Raw genomic sequence first — 6,571 nt, 5'->3', positions numbered from 1 at the left:
CTTTCCCTGGTCTCATCCACCAGCTCCTTGCATCTCAGGCCACAGTTCTCAGTCCCTTCCCTGGTATTGCATGTGGCTCCTCCAAATACTCCCAGCTCTTTCCTCAAAACGTTTCTCACAAACATCCTTTTCCACTTCAGAAGGCATTAGGAAAATATATGAGTGAAAGCAGAGAAACCAAGTCTAAACAAAACCCAAGGCTCTGCAATCTGAACTTGAGATCACTGACGTTTTGCCATTAGTCTTTCCAGCCTCCACCCTTTCAGCTGAATAATTCCATTTCAGCTGCAAACATTGGGGCAACAGCCTCTTTTTTATTCTGCTCTTGATGAGAAGAGATTCACTCTTTGAGAAGTGGTTAAAATCCGATGTAGGCAGGAACACAAACATGCTGGAGCACACGAAAGCCCAACACCTCCGTACTCCATAGGCGACTTTGTGAATGGTTGCATATGAAACGCCAGGAGCAAGATCTTGAGCTGAGCAACTGGCTAACTTGGGGCATGGCAGCTCACACACACCATCTGGAGCAAATCATAATAGTTTGGAGCTGAAATGTGCCAATTGGCAGAAGCTCAGACCCAGCCCTGAAAGCCACGAGTGCAGCTCTGTCAGTGAAGACCAGGCAGTCAGGGGAACTCCCTTGGCTTGAGCTGGATACTCTTGGAAAATGGATCTGCAGCACCAGGGAGCCAGGGGGGCTGTCCACATGCTCCATTCCAAACCCCAGCAAAGGCTGGTCAGCTCAAAGATTCCAGCAAACACTGTCATTTCACCTCCTGTCAAGGAACCACCTCCTATCTTTTGCTAAGCAGTTGTTTGAAAGCAAGTGTGAAGTGCCAAGGCTCCTCTGCTTAAGTAGCAGGCAAAAGGGTTTCCAAGTTGTCTCCTGGAAGCTTGTCTTAATGCCACACGGACATATTTCATAGACTAGAAATATGCATATGCACAAGAAACTCTCACAAGTCCTTCCTTACTCATAAGCAGTCCCAGTGTCATGCCTTCAGTGGCCTGAAGGAGTAGAAGAAGGGGAGATAAGCCCACATGGCATGGACAGAGCAGCCTGGTTTATGTGCCACCTGAGTCTATAGGTTTAGCACTGTAAAAGCAAAATGAGTCATGTATGTGTCTGTCTGCCCTGTGAAGCCCAGCAGAGCAGTGCTGTCACTCAGGGAGCAGCCTGTTCCTATGGCCTCCCCATTCCCACCTGGGCAAACCAAACCCTGGCCCTGTTGATGTGCAGCCACATCCCCACCACCACCACAAGTCCCACAGTCTGTCACTTCGACCAGTCAAATCCTCTCTTTCCATCTCCCCGCGTCCACCAGCTCCTTCCCTCTCACCCTGTACCAGCTCATCTCTCCCTCAGTTCTGATTTGCAATATTCTCTGCCACCACTCTTCCCCTACTCCTTTTTCTTGGCACTCAAACAAAACACCTCAGTGTTGACTTGTAACATTTTTTGGTTTATCCCTTCCTAGGAGGACTGCCAGTCATGTCACACTGACCCACATCGTGCAGTCATTTCTGTCAGCCAGAAGTACCCTTTGCAAGAAACCAATGCTATTTTCCCCTGCAGTCTCAAAACTGATGGGAGCCCAGGTTTCTTTCTGGATTATATCAATTTTATGAGTTAAGTTACACAATCTCCTTTTCATGTCAGATGGGAAAATAAAAAGAAAAATGAAACAAACAAACCAACAAAACCACACACACACAAAAACAAAGGGAAACTCTGTGGAACGTGGAACTGTGATTTTACACGGGGCGGGGGGGACAGGGTTGGGGGGGGGGGCCCCGCTCTGTGTTTTGGTGTTTTTTTTTAAGCCTATGGGACAGTTTCTAAGTTAAAATTTTTAAAAGGCAGACTGTGGCCACAAGCTTTTCTTTTTAATTGTAATTATTGCTTTTTTTTTGGGGGGGTGTCCCCCACCCCCCAGCCAAGCTCCTCCAGTTGCTGTAGAGTTGGTCCTGCTCTCGTGCTGGGATGTTGGGGGGTGGGAAGGGTGATGGGGGGGCTGTGACACCCCCTTTCCCCCCCAGTCAGCACCTGTGGGGCTGGGGGAGCTTCCTGGGAGCTCTCCTTGAGCCTGTGCCTTTGGCTTTGGGGGTGCTGGGTTTGCTTGGGGAGGGGGAAACTGGTGTAGGGATGGTCTATGGGGGGAGCAGAGACCCCCTGACAATGACTCTGAAGGATGTTTGGGAAACTGCTTCTCCTCTCTGCTTTCCATCTGCTGGCTGAGGTGTTTGGTGGGGCAGAGCTTGTCCCCAGCCTCTTGGTGGCCCCTGCCCTACTAGGGTGAGCATGGCCAGAGGGCCAGTCCAGCTGGAGACTGGTGACAACTGGAGTTCCCCAGGGCTCAGTGCTGGGGCCAGTTTTGTATCTTGATCAGTGATGTGGATGAGGGAGTTGAGAGGACACCAAGCTGGGCAGGAGTGTTGATCTCTCAGAGGGTAGGATGGATCTGCAGAAGCCTGGACAGGCTGATTGATGGGCCAAGGCCAGCTGAGGTTCAACAGGGCCAAGTGCTGGGTCCTGCACCTGGGTCACAACAACCCCAGACAGAACTCCAGGCCTGGGGAAGAGTGGCTGGAAAGGACCTGGGGGTGTTGGTCAACAGTGGCTGAACGTGAGCCAGGGTGTGCCCAGGTGACCAAGAAGGCCAGTGGCATCCTGGCTTGTGTCAGCAACGGTGTGGCCAGCAGGAGCAGGGCAGGGATCATCTCCCTGTGCTCAGGAGCTCAAATCCTGGGGTCAGTTTTGGGTCCCTCACTGCAAGAAGGTCATTGAGGGGCTGCATCCAGTGAAGGGCAAGGGAGGTGGGGAAGGGGCTGGAGCACAAGTCTGATGAGCAGCTGAGGGAGCTGGGGGTGTCCAGCCTGGAGCAAAGGAGGTGAGGGGAGATCTGCTGGCTCTGCAGCTGCTGAGAGGAGGTTGGAGCCAGGGGGGTTGGGCTCTGCTCCCCAGGAACAAGGGATGGGACAAGAGGAAACAGCCTCGGGTTGAACCAGCTAAGGTTTACATGGGATATTATGAACGATTTCTTCCCAAAAGTGTTTTTGGGCCCTGGCCCAGGCTGCCCGGGGCAGTGCTGGAGTCCCCATCCCTGGAGGGGTTTCAAAGCTGTGTAGATGTGGTGCTGAGGGATGTGGTTTAGTGGTGGCCTTGGCAGTGCTGGGGTAATGGTTGGACTGGATGATCTTGGAGGTCTTTTCCGACCTAAATGATTCCATGATTCTCTGATAGCCAGGTCTGTGTGTCCCCATCCCACCACCTGTCTCCTCTCCCAGGAGTCCTGCTCCCCAGATGATTCACCTTCTGGGGCTTCCCCCCTGTCCTTCCTTCACGTGGTGGGGCCCCAAATCCTAAGGCAGGTGAGGAACCCCAGAGGGGGAGGCCAAGGAAACCCTTGGGGTCAGGGGCTGCTCTGCTCCTCTGAGGCTTTGGGGGCCCAAGGACCCCTCTTGCCCCCCTAGTTAATTCCCCCCCCCCCGGGAAGTCTGTTCCTCTCTCCCATTTTGTTGTTGAAAACAAAAACCCACAACATGCAACAATTTTAAACTCTCAAGCTGTGATATTTATACAAACCTGTTGGGCCTTTTTTCTACACGAGAATAACACTGAAAGTAGCAGAGTCTCCTCTGTCTGTGTCTTGCTTTGCTGCAGGGAGGGGACAGGGACAGCCCCAGCTCTCCTGCCTCCTCCGTGCCAGGAGGAGAGGGGCTGAGCTGGGCAACATTATGTTTGGTTTTGGTTTTATTTTGATCATCTTCCCTTTTCCCAGGAACTGAAGACATGTCAGAGCTGTGGAAAAATGCACAAGGCTCACACAGGGTCCTGGGGCAAAGAGACACCAGCCTGGGCATCACCCTGCAGCTGAGGAGGACACTTGAGGTCCTGCCAGAGGTGCTCAGCCCCTCCCCAGGGCTGATTGACAACATCTGGGTTTGGTGAAGGTCCAAAGCTGGGTTTCTGGGGGGAGAGGAAGGCAGACAGATATCTTGTCCTTCCTTCCACCTGCCATTTGGCCTGGAAAGCTCAACCTCAGCTCCTTCTGCTTCCAACCTCCTCTCCTGGGAAAACCTGGGGTAGCTGCTGAACTTCCCTGCCCCAGGGTGTGACACCTCCCCACCTGGGGACAGTGGGGACCTCCCTGGCTCCTTGGGGCTCTCTCCCCATCCCCCAGGTGTCCTTTTCCCTCACCTGTCCTTAGGTCAGGCTCCAAAATTCAGCAATCCTAAAACTGCTTCCCTGCTGTGGGGTGAGGAACGGCTGGTGGGGGTGGGGGGGTTTCAGCCTGCCAGGGTGGTCCCTGCTGGCCTTGGTGGCATCTCCCCCTCCCCGAGGTGGTGATGTTCATCCATCTCCTTGCTGCGGGGTCACCCCGGGTCCCTCTGGACGGTTTCTTGTCCCTTTGCTGATCCTGGGGCCCCTCCTGCTGCCAGCCCAGCCCAGCACTGCTCCGACTGGTTTAGCAAGTGGATGGGGCGGCCGCTTTCCCTTTGAAGGGCTCCCAGGAAGGATTTGATGGCTGGAAACCTCCCAAGGAGGAGAAAGGAAAAGACAAAAATAGGTGGTTTTGGGTTTCGGTGGAGGGGCCGGTTGCTCCGGCAGCTTTGCAGACCTTTGTCTTCTAGTGCTGGTGAAAAGCAAGGCAAGCTGGTGGGGAGGGGGGGAGGTTTTCCCCCTTCCCTGGGCAGTTTCTGTCTCCAGCAAGGCTCCCGACCAGCACTGAGGCTGAACCAGGAGCTCCTGCCTCAAATCTGATGTGGCCTCACCCCAGGCTCTGAGAGGACTTGGGGATGTCCAGCACAGGGCAGCAAGAGGTGGGTGCTCCAGCCACTCTGAGGGTGGATGGACGAGTCTGGGGGCTGCAGCAGAGTGAGGAGAAGCTGCTGCAGGAGGAAAGGAAGGCTCAGTGACCCTCAGCTGGGGTCTGGCCTCTCTTCTCCTGTCACCATCTTGTTGGGATGTGCTGTGGGACCCTGACCAGGGATGGGACCAGGGCTGCAATGCTGGGCTGCCACCTGTGTCGGGTGGCTCCTTGAGCTCCCTTGTGACCCAACCCAATGGTGGCTGGTTCCTATCAGCTGGTGAGGTCTGAGGATGGGTGTGAGCCCCTGGGGCTCAGCCAGTCCTTCTGGGGTCTATCTGGAGGTGCCTCTGGCTGCCAGGAGCACCTGGGATGCTCCAGGAGGTGGGAACTGAGATTTATTTCTCAACCTGATTCCGATTTCTTCAAGGTTTGGAGCCTTTCTTGCCTCTAGTGTCTGTAACTTCACCTCCTGGCTCCTGCCCCTCTGCTTGCTGGTGAGGGGAGGACCTGGGTGTCCTCAGCATTCCCATCAGGGTCTGGCCCCCCAGCTCTCTCCCTCCCCAGCCACCAGCAAGCTCCATCCCCTCCTTTGCATTGCAAGGAGACTTCGGCCCTTGGTTCAAGAGCTCCTTTCAGCTCCCCCATGGACCCTCCTCCACCTTCCCCAAACCCCTGTGGCATCTCAGGGGCAGCTTCCCCAGGGATCCAACACCTGAGGGAGGTGGGTTGTGCTGCTGGGTCACAGGACAGGTAACTGCCCTTATCACTGGGACGGGCTGTCCTGGCTGTTGGGTGGCACGTGGGGACAACACGGGACCTCAGACCTGGGGAAGGGCGGGTGCAGCACGGTGGGGGCTTCCTTGGAAGCTGCAGGAGGAGCAAAGTGCCCAGCAGGGTTGATAGGCTCAAGGTCAGCAGCAGATAAGGGTGCTGAGGGTGACGTTGGCCCGTCCCAGACACCAAAAGCTGCTCCGCCCCAGGGAAGTCATTGCCAGGTTGAGCTCCACTGGGTGGATCTCCCCCTGCTTCCAGGAGTGGGGCTTAATCTGGCCCCGTGGCTGCAAGGCCGTGCTCTGGTGGTGGAGAGGTGGGGATGGACAAGAAGAGCAATGCTTTAGATTGATGGATTTTATCAGAACTAGGGAAAACAGGCAGATTCTTATCTTCACAATAACATCCCAGAGCCTTTTCCTCAAGGCTGTATGATGAGGAGCATGAGGTTGATCGTCATCTCGCTGCCTTCCAAGATGAGCTTCATTGTTGTTGCTGGCTCCTCCAAAGATGGAGCTCCAGAGCCAGCCCCTGGCTGCCCTGGCGTGGGGCAGCCCTCCTGCCTGGCCCCCTCAGCTGCTGGCATCAACCTTCTGTTGCATGGTGGGTTTCAGCCTCCACGTGTGGGCCTGCAAGGCTTGGTGGAGATGTTCCCCGTGTCCTCGGCATCACCAAGGAGCCCATCCCATCCCTGGTATCTGCTCCAGCAGCAGCACAACTTCCCTGGGAAGCAAAACCAGGCAGGGAAGGCTCTCCTGGCAAGGCCTGAGCTGTTCCCTCTTGTTTGCTTCTCCAAAGGGCTCAACACCTCTTGTCCCTCCACGGGAAGGGCTGAACTTTCCCTTGTGCAGCACGGCAGGGCCCGGCCGTTGGTCCAAAGTCCCGTGTTGACAGACACACCGGCGTGTGTGGGTGTTTGTGCTGCCGGGGGTCGCTCCGGCCCCGCTGCTCCCCTCCCCGCCCCGCTCTCCCCGGGTTTATCA

This window comes from Chaetura pelagica, unplaced genomic scaffold, assembly GCF_000747805.2.
Source record: "Chaetura pelagica isolate M959 unplaced genomic scaffold, ChaPel_1.0 scaffold938, whole genome shotgun sequence".
NCBI lineage: Eukaryota > Metazoa > Chordata > Aves > Apodiformes > Apodidae > Chaetura > Chaetura pelagica.
Note: the sequence above shows the minus strand (reverse complement) of the source record.